General features: G+C 64.1%; 1 protein-coding gene across 2 annotated transcripts in view; it reads left to right on the top strand.

The window, feature by feature from the left end:
* The window catches only part of LOC117870279 (retinoic acid receptor alpha-like), a 47743-nt gene that overhangs the window by 20028 nt on the left and 15731 nt on the right, over positions 1–11984 (top strand). The window lies entirely within an intron of this gene.

Genomic DNA, 11984 nt, shown 5'->3' with positions numbered 1-11984 from the left:
CCCCCCCCCCCCCCCCCCCCCCCCGCAGCTCTGCCGGTGCCCCTCACTCCCGACCCGCAGGACCCTTCCCTCCTTCACAGCCCTGCTGTTCCCCTGGAGGCGCCCCTCCCCCGTGCTGGGTCCCCTCACCCCCATTCTGCTCTTGGGTCCGGCTTTGACCCCAGCTCTCTCGACTGCCCCGAACGATACCCCTCCCCCATTGCCAGGTCGGGGGGGGGTGTCTGGGGAGCCAGTGGCGGGGAGGGGGGTCGACCGAGGGGCTTGGCGGGGCGGGGAACGGAGGCGAAATTCCGGCGCCCCGGGCCTGGCCGGGTTATTAATGGGCCCTTTGTTCGGGCTCCGGCTCAGGGAAAGTGACAAATGGACTCGGCCGCTCGGCTGCGGCTGCGATTGGCCCTGACAGGCTCGTTCATCACCCGGCCCCGCCGGGGGGGGTCCGAACTCAAGCGCGGCTGCCTCCCCTCGCTCCCGGGCCAGCGCCCAGCCTGCTCATGGGTCGGGGGAGGGGGCAGGACTCCTGGATCCTAGTTCCAGCTCTGCTGCCCTGCTCTGTGCCTCAGTTTCCCCTGCTGGTGCCCCCACAACCTAACGTGCTTTAGGCAGTACTCTGGGGGGGGCAGTGAGCAGAGGTGCAGGCAGGGGGCAACACGCTGCCCCCCCACCCCAAGGCCGGGGCAGGAGCTTTGTGGGCGATGAATGTGGCGCCTGGGGGTGCAGGCACAGGGCCCTGCTCTGGTGCTGGCGGGGGGGCGGACTGGGGCTTTTCCCATGACCCTGGGAGTTCATTTGTGGGCGCAGGAGCTGTTGGAAGGTGCTGGGGGGAGGGGGACTGCTTGCTCGGGCCGGGGGTGGGGCTCCTGGCAGCATGGGCATCCATGGGGCTGGGGGGGAGGTCTCCGAACATAACCCCCCCGCACAGGCCCTGCACTATTAATGTGCCTCTGAAAGGGATGGCTGAATATTTCATGCAGTTCCTTTAAACAGGCCACCTGGGGCCGTGGGCAGTGCCGCTGTGTCCCACGCAGGCTTGGCGCCGAGCCAAGGCCCTGGGTGGCGGGCGACTATTGGCGATGCCAGCTGCCTCCGTGTCCCCCCACGTTCGGCCGGGTGGGCATCTATGGGGTGCAGGGGTGAAGCCCCTTTTCTGTATGTGTCTCTTGGCGCGGCTGCTCCTGGGTCCTTGGCCTCTGGCGCCGGGCTCCCCTGGCACCCGAGGGCTGGGCACTGCTGGGCTTTGTTTAGCTGAAAGCTGCAAGTGGCTTGTAACCTTGGGGCTCTTGGAGCTTGGGGGAGACTCCCGGGCTGGGCAGGTGCTCTGGTCCCCCTGAAAGAAGGGCCCTAGCCCGTGTGGAGCAGGCCAGACACCGTGGGCTCCTGTGGTTTTGTGGGAGGCTGGGAGTCAGGGCTCCTGGGTTCTGTCCCTGGCTTTGCCACTACCTGCCCTGTGACCTTGGTCAAGTCCCTTTCACAGGCCATGCCTCAGTTTCTCTCCCCCCCCCCCCCAATCCTTTGTATATTTACCCTGTGGATGACTCACAGGCCCTGTCTCTGGGTGACAAAACACTTGGTTGCCAAGGAAGCTTGGTGGGGAGGGAGGATCCCTGTTTATGTAGGACCTACGCTATTTTGTAGGCGGAGCACATGCTGCCCCCATGTGGCACTCTCCAGCGGGGTGGGAACCCAGGACTCCTGCCTCCCATTCCTGGGTCTTAACCCTCTCCCTCGTGCCCAGGTCTGGGGCGTTGTGCCAGCCTCGTGTGGCCTAGCCACTGCTCTCCCCCTGGAGCAGGGAGGTGGTGGTGGGGGGTTAAGCAGCTGTCCCTTTGTTTCCCCCTTGTCCCCCCACTGATATAAGCCCTAACGTGACCCTGCACATCCTGTGTTCCTGCTCCGGGTGGGTGCGGGGTCGTTCCCCCGCGGCCCAGCTGGGCCAGATGTGCTGCAGCTGCCGCTGGCTTGGCGGGTGACAGAGCTGTCTCCCCCTCCCCCCCCCCCCACAGCTTCCCTGAGCCCGTCCCGTCCCTGGAGCCTGGCATCAGCCCCGCTGGGCTGGGCACAGTTCAGCTCAAAGCCCCCAGCTCCGACCCCTCTGCCCTGGCTGAGCTGGGGGCCGCGGCCCCCCCTTGTGTCAGAGCGAGGGGCCCCCCGGCTAAGCTTTTTGCCTGGCTCAGCCGCTGGCGTATCGATATCAGTGTGTTGGGGGTGGGGGGTGTGTTGTGTTGTCTCCATGACCCTTTCAGGGCCGGGGGGAGCTGCCGGCACCGGATCCGGCCTGGGGGGTCTCAGGGCTCTTTGTCCCTGCTCTGAGTGACGGGGCAGGAAATCGGATTCCAGCCATATCGCTTCCCGCTGCCTCCTGCCAGCGCCCCAGGGGGGCCCCGCTGGCTGCATGCCAGCCTGGCCCGGGGGACGGGAGGCTGACGGCAGTGACTCGTAAACCCCCCTCTCCCCCCATGGCCAGCCGCTCCCTGCCCCACCTGCCTCCAGGGATCCCGGGCTGACCCCTGCCCCAGAGCGAGCAGCTCCGTCTCCGGCTGGATGGGACAGGCACCGAAATCCAGCCCAGTTTCTGTCCCCGGGGGCCTGACACAGCTCCCGGAGCTCCCGCCCCACATAGCACTCTCCTCCACCTCTTGGGGGGAAACTGAGGCACAGAGGGGGCAGGGACTTGCCCAAGGTCACACAGGCAGTGGGTGACAGACCTGGGAGTAGAACCCAGGAGTCCTGGCCCCTGGTCCCAATGGCTGTGACCAGCCCCCCTGGCAGAGGGGGGAGTCGAGCCGAGCCCCCGGCCTGCATGAGACCTTTGTGCCGATTGCCCCAGGGCTCTGAGGATACGGCCAGGACAATCCGGGGGCTGTGGGGCGGGGGGGCTGTACTGTGAGGGGCTCAGTAAGGGGGTGTCATGCTGTAGGGGGTGCCGTGTCGCAGGGGGCAGGGCAGAGGCCCCCAGCATCTCCTGCCACTCTGGGAACCTCCTGCCCGGGCTGCTCCCAGGCAGGGGCGTTGGCAGGTTCCTGTGACCTGGTTTCTGCAATTTCGTAAGTGGTCCCCAGAAAAAGGGAACTGAGCCTGGGTTGCACAGAGCTGGGGGGGGGGCCCCCCCACCCCGGCAGTGCCCAGCCAAGAGCTGCCTTCCCCGAGGCCTGGAGCTGTCTGCTGCCCGCCCTGGACGGAGTCTCTCCCCCACCCTCCCCCCAAGCCGGTTGCCGCAAGAGCTTGCGGTGTTGTGGGTTTCTCATGAAGGGAAGGGGTGGGGCGGGGCCGTCTGCCCGGGCGTTGTGCGAGGGCGAAGCTGGCCTGCGGCCACCCGGATGTCCCGGGAAGGGACATGAGCACTTTGTCCTGCCTGGCCGGGGGGGATGGAACATTTACAGCTCCCTAGCAGGGAAACTGAGGCACCAGCAGGGAGATAACGTGTCTGAGGCCCCATGGAGGGTGGTAGAGCTGGGGCCTGACCTCCCCTACTGGCCCCCAGCCCTGTGCCCTGGCGGGGGGGCTCTCCTCTCCTTAATGCGAGCCGACAGCCGGATGGAAATGTTCCCTGACCTTTGTCTGGGCTGGTGCTGCTGGCCAGCGCCGAGGCTCTGGTGCCCCCCACACTCCCGCCTTTGGGGGGAGCTGAAACCCTTTAACTGCTCGGTGGTCCCAGCCAGCGCCAGCCCCCATCACCCCCACTGGCTCCACCCGCCCTGCCCGCGAGTGACCCGATGGCACGTCTGCCGCATTCAGCAGCGTTCGAGCTGAACCCTTGCGGCGGGGGAGGGGGTGGGGTCCTGCCCCTCCTGCGGGGAGGGGGAGCACTCATCTCTGTAGCCCCATCCCCTCCCACCCCAGGGCAAGATGGGCTGGGGCAGCCTGGTCCCATGGGAGGAGCTGTTGTGGTCCCCAGGCCCTGTGCATCTGGTGGCTTCATGGTGCAACCTGCTGGCCAGACCCTCTGGGGACAACCATGGGCTTGGTGGGGACGGACAGGTTTAAATGTCCCCTGCGGGGGATCCAGGGGCTATCCTCCAGCCCCTCTGGCTATGGGGCAGCCCTCCATTGCATGGGCCCCAGGCGCTGCGGAGCTCTGTGTTCAGGTGCTCGGCCTGCTCCGGCGCTCCTTATGGCACCACATCCACCAGTGCTCCCAGCTTGGGGCTGGCTGCCAAGACTACAGCTCCCAGCATGCACTGGGCCAGGATGTGGGGGGGAGCAGTGCATGCTGGGTTCTGTAGTCCATCCCCTAAATGACCCCCCCCCATCATTAGATGGGTCTTAGCAAAATCAGTTGACATTCCCCCTCTGTTTATAGGGCGGCTTCAGGTCGTTTGCCCCCCATCCCTCCCTGTGGCCTTGGCTGAGGCTATCTGCTCATCCCAGGGAGTGCCGGCCCCCCGGAGCGCTGGGCACCCTGTAGGGGGGGGGCTGCGCTGGTCCCTGGGCAGGGCATGGGGCGGGGAGCCAGGACACTGACCTGTTGGGTGACCATGGGCCAATTGTTTCCCTGCTCTGTGCCTCAGTTTCCCTTCCCACGTGCACGTGGCTGTGATTATGGGGGGACCCCCGCTAAGTGTGGTGATTTTGGGAAGAGGCCGGGGAGAGGTATCACCTTTGGGGTTCAGGCGCTGGTGTCTTTCAGGGGGTGTTGGGAGCCCCATAAATTAGGGCTGAGGGAGCCCTGTGTGTTTGTTTAGCGGTTTATTTAAATTACCCCAGGCCAGGCTCATGCGATGTGTGTGTGTGGGGGAAGATACCATGAAGCCGCTGTGTTTGAAATGTCCCCCCGTCCCATCGTAGCCGGTGTGGGGTGGGCTGGATGTGGGGTGGAAGACCCCACAGACCCCAGCCTGGAGGAATCTCTGAGGGTGACGATGGGGGGGGGGGGGCACGCAGGCAGGTAGCGGCTATCCAGGTGATCGGTTCCCCTCCGTACCATGCTCCCAGCCATGGCGGGACCCGACGCGGGCAGGCTGGACGGGGCTGTGGCCCCATCAGCCATCGGGTCCCTTCCCCGAGGGAACAGCCCAGGCCCATGTCACCATGGGGGCGGCCCAAGTGCCGACCTGCCATGCCAGCGCCTCTGCATGACTTAGTCTGGAGCTGATCTCCGAGCCCGGCCTTGCTGGCACCACCTAAAGAACCAGCCCAGAACTCACGGAGTTCAGCCTGCTGCTGGCTGCTTGCCCAGGCACTTCAGGGTTTGTCCAGCAGCAGAGCTGGGCACGGCCGGCTCACCCGAGGAGTCAGCCAGCGTGGGGAACGCCAGCAGGGAGCCTGGCGTGGCCTGGGCTGCACTGACCTCGCGTTGTGCCGGCCTCGCTGCTGGTTACCCGCTTTGGCCTGTGCCCAGCCGGCAAGCTCTGCGGCGGGACCTGAGCCCCCCTGGTGCTACCGTAACTACCCCGGTTAATAATCATGGCAGGGGCCAGGGAAAACTGGGCCACGCCCGCCAGGACTCCCTTGGGCTGTCCTTTCTCTCCGCACACCCCTTTTGCCGGGGCAGGGAGATTAACGAGCGCCCGGCTGCACCGCTGGCGGATGGGAAAGCCCATTAACGAGGCTGCTTCTCCATCATCCTGTCACGGGTGGGTTTGGGGAGAGCCTGGAATGTGCCTCTCGAAAAGGCCTGCCCAGCTGGATAAATGATTCCCTTTGGGGGGTGGGGGGAGCCGCAGGGGGAAACAAAAGCCGAGTGAGGGAAAGGAGGGAGGTGAATAGCGCAGGACAATGGCCCTGCCCGCAGCGAGGGGACGGGGACAGGGCGTTCTGCTGACCGGTTCCCTGGGGTTAGAGCGTATCTGGGCTGGGGGGGCTCCTGCAGTCGAAGTTGCAGACTCTCCTGGGGAATTCAGGGGGCGTTTGAGGGTGGTCGGAGGTGGCTCTGGAACGCCTGCCTTTCCTGGGGCTCCCCTCTGGTTGCTCAGGGCTGGCTCCATTAGCTGGGGTCACTCGCGGGAGCGGGCTTGGGGCCCTTGTTCAGCCCAGCGGGGTGCGGGGGGGGGTCTTGTCTGCCAGTGCTCGTTACAGCTAAGGGAGAAGTGGCTGGGGACCAGCTGAGCTGCAGGCAAGCGAGGACCTCCGCCAGTGCTAATGGTCACAACTCCCACACCGGGCCCAGCCCAGTCTGTAGGAGAAAGCGTCTCTGGCTGTCTCTCTGCTAGGGCCGGTCACTGTGGGATCTGCCCACCCACCCGCTTGAAATAGCGGCTTGTTGGGCAGTGTGCGTTAGCGCTGTGGTGCTGGGAAGGGGCAGTGGGAAAGCACCAATCCAGGGCGCTGATCCCGCCATGTTACGGATAAAAAGCCGACTGGCTCTGCTTAGAGAGTGCCATGCGCCACCTCGCTGGGCCCAGACTGATCCGAAAGTCTCCACTCCCACACCGTGAGCGGCCGGATTCTCCAAAGCCCTCGGCCTGGCGGGTGCTGACCCCTCAGGGCTGCATGTGGGTGCGCAGGAGACTCTGTCCCTGGTAGCAAGTGCTTGTGGTACTGGGCACAGCAGCGGGCAACGGCTTCAGAGAGTGAAAGCGTGAAACCACCTCCCTGGCAGCCTCCAGCCTGACTGAGCTCACACGGAGGAACAGTTTTCCTGGCCTGCCAACGTCTTGATTTTTCTATCCCAAATCAGGGGAAAAGTGAAAATCTCAAAAATGTTTCGAACCGAAAATCGGAAGAAAGTCTTTGCTCTGGGTCACCGTCTGAGCGGGGTGGAGGTTGTGATGGTTCGGACCACGGTTCATTCTTTGGCTCTAATTAGCCGAAAGGTGATTGCAAACGGCAAAGCGGGAACTTTCCCATCAGAAAATTTCCAGTTTTTCTTCCAAGAATTTTCGACTAGAAAAAGTCCTTGAAGCTGACCCCATGTATAATGCAAATGAGGCTGATTTCCCCCTCCTTTGTCATCCAATCAGGGCATGGAAACACCCCCACCTGACTTGAGGCAGCCAATCGCGGGCGTTGTGATGAGAGACTAGACAACTGGTACCGTTTTCGAAAGTGGCGGCCTGGTAGGGGTGGGTAGCTTGTGCCCTGGGTTTGGACAGGGGCCGTGTTCTGCCCCCTGCGCCCAGGGCTGGAGCCGCCCAGCACCCGACCAAACGGGGCCTGCGCAGGCCCCCGTAAGCAGAGCCCCTCTTTGGAGACGGCCTTGGCACAATGTTACAGGCGCGAGAGCAGGAGCGATACCGGGGCGGGTCTGAATGCACCGGGGGGCGCTCTGGGCCGATGCTGAACCCAGGCCTCTGTACCGGGGCGGTCGCTTTGCACGGGGCCTTAAGGCTTATTGCCTGCAAGATCCCAGCTTTCCTGCATGCCCCAGAGCACGGAGCCCAGAGCCTGGGGCTGTGGGTTATTCCACTCTGCTCTGCTCACCCCCCCCCCCTTCTGCTCAGCCTGCCTTTGCAACAGGGACTGCATGACTAACAGCCGGGTGAGAACCGGAGAAATGTTTTCTCACCATGTTTCACACGTCCAGGGTCAAGTTCTGGATTAAACACTATGGGGCGGGGAGAGGCACTAGTGGTTTTATTTTGGGAAGAGACATTTGTGTGTGTGCACATGTGTGTGAATGAGTGTGCACGCATGCGGCCGGCCGGGGAAGTACGTTTCCCTGCTCCATGTTAAGTGCTTTATGGAAAATGCCCACTTCCTCAGCCTCTGCAAGGACGGCCGGGCTCTGACCAGCCGGCTCTCCAGGCAGATGCAGGGCAGAGCAGCTGGGACGTGGCCCTCTGCTTTAGAGGCATTTGTATGGCGCGTGCGAGCAGGTTTTGCACCACCGCACTGGTGTGTGATTAGCAAATTGCAGGTTTGGGGTGGCTCTGGTTGGAGCCTGTGGGTTTGCGTCGTTCCCGGCAGTTAGCGGGTTTCCCCGGGTGGCGAGCGCAGCCCAGCGAATTCCAGGGCCCTTTGCTCGGGAGCAGGGATGACGGTGTAGAGTGATTAAGAAGTCTGCCCTGCCCTGCACTGGGGCTCTGTGGCCTGCCCTGCGCCGTGTGGTTATGGTGAGAAAGGGGGCGGGCCTGCGGGCTGCTTTCCGAGCCGTGACTGCACAAGGCAGGTTTCTAGCAGCCCTTCCGGGTCCAGCTCCGCGAGTTGGGGCTCCAGGATTATGTGGCCGGGGGGGGGGGTTGCGTAACCCAGATTGATGCTCCTCTCCCAGCCAGAAACCTTGGCACCGGATTCTGCTCCTGTGCTCAGGCCGAGCAGCCCCTCGCCAGGGCTTGGCAGCTGCAACCGGAGTGTTGGCGCAAGCGGCAGGCCGGGGGCCGTGAGGGTGGCATCGTCTGACCCTGCTTGGCAGGCTGCTGGGACCGGGGGCGGGGGGGGAACCGGTGACAGAATAAACAAGGGGCTCACGATTTTCCCGAGCGATGCGTGGTCGTGGGGCTGCCAGCTCCAGGCGCCTGGCAAAGGGCCGAGCACCTGCCCCATGAATAATCAAGCGGCTGCTGCCTCACGTTGGGCCTCTAAAAATCACCAATTACTTCAGGAAAAAAAACCCCCGAACCCACCAACGCCCCTGCCGCCGGGGTGTCCGAGAGCCGCCTCCTGGGGTGCAGCGGGGCTTCTGGGGGGCCGGAAATGATTGAGGGGTTTTTAAAGGCAAAAGTGCTGGAGGACCGTGTGCACGCTAGGGAGCCCCCCCCGCCCTTGCAGCCTTCGCGAGTCCTGGGTGTGAGGGGCCAGGCCCCGGGCTTTGCTCTGCCTACGGCAGCCTGTGGGCTGGTAGCCCTGGCCCTGTACCAGCTCCTCCGGGGGGGGGGGGGGGGGCAAGCACTGTGCGCGCGCCTCGTCTGCTGGCACTTGGGCCGGGCGCTCCCAGTTGCCCAATTCAGTTTGGCTTTCACGGTGAAATCCTGAACACGATTTGAACTCGTTTTTCCTGTTGTCGGGGGATGGGGGAAGGACTCCAGAACCCAGGGCCCGAAATGGGCAGCGGCTGCGCGCACGCGGGCGAGGAGGAGAGAGAGTGTGTGTGTGTGTGTGTGTGTGTAGGGGCGGGGGGGGGGTCTGCGTGTCTCCCCCAAGGTGAAGCATTCCTCCCACAGGCCGGCCGGTTGGCTCTTTCCCGGCGTGTGTTCGAAGCCAGCGCTCTCTCCGGCCCCAGTAAATGAGTCAAAGCAGACATTTGTCATGTTCGCTGCAGGAAGTTGGGAGAGTGCTGGGCTTTTGTTCAGAAACCTGCTGGCTAAGCAAAGCCTTTGACTTTCTATTATTATTTAAACAGGCGCTGCTGATGCCTCCCTCTCTCACAGGCACACACAGGCCTCCAGGTTTGTCGGGGGCACATTTCACAGGCCAGCCTGCTCAACCCAACTGTTCACTTTTTCGGCCGGCGGGGGAAGGGCGCGGGGAGATGCATGGGGGGCCCAGCCCTGTCACATGCAGATAAGGCGAAGGGAGCCGAGAGGAAGGGGACCTGGTTTCTTTCACTCAGCTGAGCGGAGCCTGCAGGAGGCCAGTGGGCCCTGCCCGGGTGCTAAAAACCCCAGGACTCAGCGGGTTGCTTTGTGAGGTGGAAACGAACCAGGAGGCGTTGGGGCGGGGGCAGTGATGGGGGGGGGGGGGGGAGGGCCCAGAAGTAAAGTCGGGCCTCTGTGACCTTTGGGGGGTGCTTTACACCCCATCCTACCCCCCTCTGTCTGGGCTGGGTCACTGCAGGGGTGTTGCATTGTTCTGTTAAGGGGAGTGGGGTGGAAAGAAGAAAGGAAGTGGGAGTGGGTCGTCGTCCCCCACCCCCGCCATACGCCCGCCATAAAGGCCCTTGTCAGGTTGTGTATCTCAGCTGAATTCCCGCAGGCCCCTACTCCTCAGAAGGAGATGGGGGGGGGGGTTCATGGCGCCCCATGGCAACGCGATCGCAGCTTTTAGGGCTGGGGGTGGGTGGGAAGGTTATAAAACGCGTTCACGCAGCTCGCACGTCCAGCGAAGCACCCAGAGCCGGTGACAAAGCCCCAGGGTCTCCAAACAGACGTGCGAGACGCTGGCACCATTGTGAGTCCCCCCTCCCCCCAGGAGCGAAGGGGGGGGGGAGATTTCTGAGGGGGGGACGTGGCTGGGCTGCCGCGCCTCAGGCAACTGACGGGCCCAATCCTGCAGCCCTCGCTTCAGGCCCGGCAGTTGGGCCGCTGCTGGAGCGGGAGCGGCTGCCTGGGTGGGGGGAATCCCTGGCATCTGGCCGGATTTCTCCAGGAGGGCTGGGAGCGAGGAGGTGGGTTGGGTGTCGCCCTGCTCTGCTGTCTGGGAGATGCTGGAATCTGGCCCTGGACCAGTTCTGAAGGCCCAGCTGGCCCAGGGGTGGGGGGGCTGCCTGGGGCGCTGTAGGGAAGGGGGCGAGATCCCGCTGCTAGCGTCACGGCCTGTCTTGTTTCCCCACTGACCCCCAGCTCCAGTTCTGGTGCAGGGGGAGCAGCTGGTCTTCTCCTGGAGAGACCTTTCCTATGCCGTGATCCTCAAAGTCCAGGGAGAAGAGGCAGCTGGGGTGAGCACTGCGTGAGGTGCTAGCCAGGGACCCAGGAGTTCTGGGCTCTGCCGCTGGCCTTACCCAAGTCCCTTCCCCTCTTTGTGACTCAGTTTCCCCTCCTGCCCTTTGTCTCTTTCGATGGAAGCTCTTTGAGGCAGGGGCTATGTCTGTCCAACCTGGCGGGGCCCTGATCTCGGTGGGGGCGCCCCATGCCGGTAAGAACGGTGAAGTCTCCGTGGTGTTCCAAGACTCGCCGGGCGGCACAAGTTGCTGGGTGGCACTCGCTTGCCGTGCCGCTGTCTGGGGCAGCTGAGCGGAGCCTGGCAGGATTTGAACTTGCGGTTTAAGGAGCCTGCGTCTTCGCTGAGGCTCGGAGCAGGATTCTCCATCCTCTCCCAGTGGTCACCCCCTGAGAACTGCTCTGCAAGGCAAGGGCTGCCGGCTCAGGGGAGGGGTTCAGCTGAGGCTAGGCAAGGACCTGAAATGCCAAGGTGGGCTGGCGGTGCCCCCGCCAGGCGGCTGCTTTCCGCAGAAGGTAGCGAGACCCAGGCGCCCGCCTGGCTCGGAAACGGGGGAGAGGGCAGGTGGTAGCTTGCACACGGCTTTGTGTTCTGCAGTGCTGCACTCGATGTGTGCGGGATGGCGGGGTGCGGGGGGGGGGGGGAGAGAGCTAGGACTCCTGTGTTCTCGTCTCTGCCCTGGATTGTCTCTTCCCTGGGCCGTGTTCTAGGCAGGGCAGCTCTGGCCGGGTGCAGCTGCTCCGCTCTAGTGCTCAGCGAAGACACTGCCGAGGGCAGCGGAGTTAATCCAGCTCCCCGACGGGCGGGAGCAGCAGCGGGAGGTTGGTTGGGGTAATGGCGGCACCTGGGTGTGGAGGGGGCTGAGCAATGGGGTTTCCTCTTCTGCAAAGATAGGGCTGGTGCCACGGATCCCCTCCCCTAATGGGGCAGGTGTGTGGGGGGTGCAGTGCTGCGGGGTTGCTAGGCCCTAGAGATCTGCAGGGAGTGCCCCTCCGTGACGGGGGCAGGGGGCCGGCCAGTGTCAGGGGCTGCACAAATCTGGGGCAATAATATAATGGGGGGAGGGGTGTATTTGTATCCCCGGAAGGAATTCGCTCTCTACCTTGTACTGCTGGAGCCAGGGCAGGGCTGGACTGTCCACCCCTCTCCATCACCGCCGCTCGCGCCCCCTTTGCCGCCACCCAAACTGGACCGGGACCCAGCGCCAGGTGCTTGCCATGTCAAGTTCCCCTCCCCTGCCCCTTTCCGGTGCCTGTAAGCTCCCGGGGCAGGGACTGTCTGGCGGGGGTTGGTAGAGCCCGGCACCCGGGGGTCCTGGCCATGTGCTACCTTCGTACAAACCAGACAGAAGAGCTGAGCCTGGCTGTGTCTTGCCCCCTGCGAATAGCGACCGCCCCGATCCTGCGCTGGGCGCTGGCATCTGCTCTCGGGCCACGGCGGGCGGGGCTGGGGGCTCGGACGCATCTGCCGGTTCAGACTCTGTCGCTGCAGCTACGAATGGGGGGGGGGGGGCC

Source organism: Trachemys scripta, unplaced genomic scaffold, assembly GCF_013100865.1.
Source record: "Trachemys scripta elegans isolate TJP31775 unplaced genomic scaffold, CAS_Tse_1.0 scaffold_128, whole genome shotgun sequence".
Lineage (NCBI taxonomy): Eukaryota > Metazoa > Chordata > Testudines > Emydidae > Trachemys > Trachemys scripta.
This window is presented reverse-complemented; position numbering and strand designations above follow the sequence as displayed.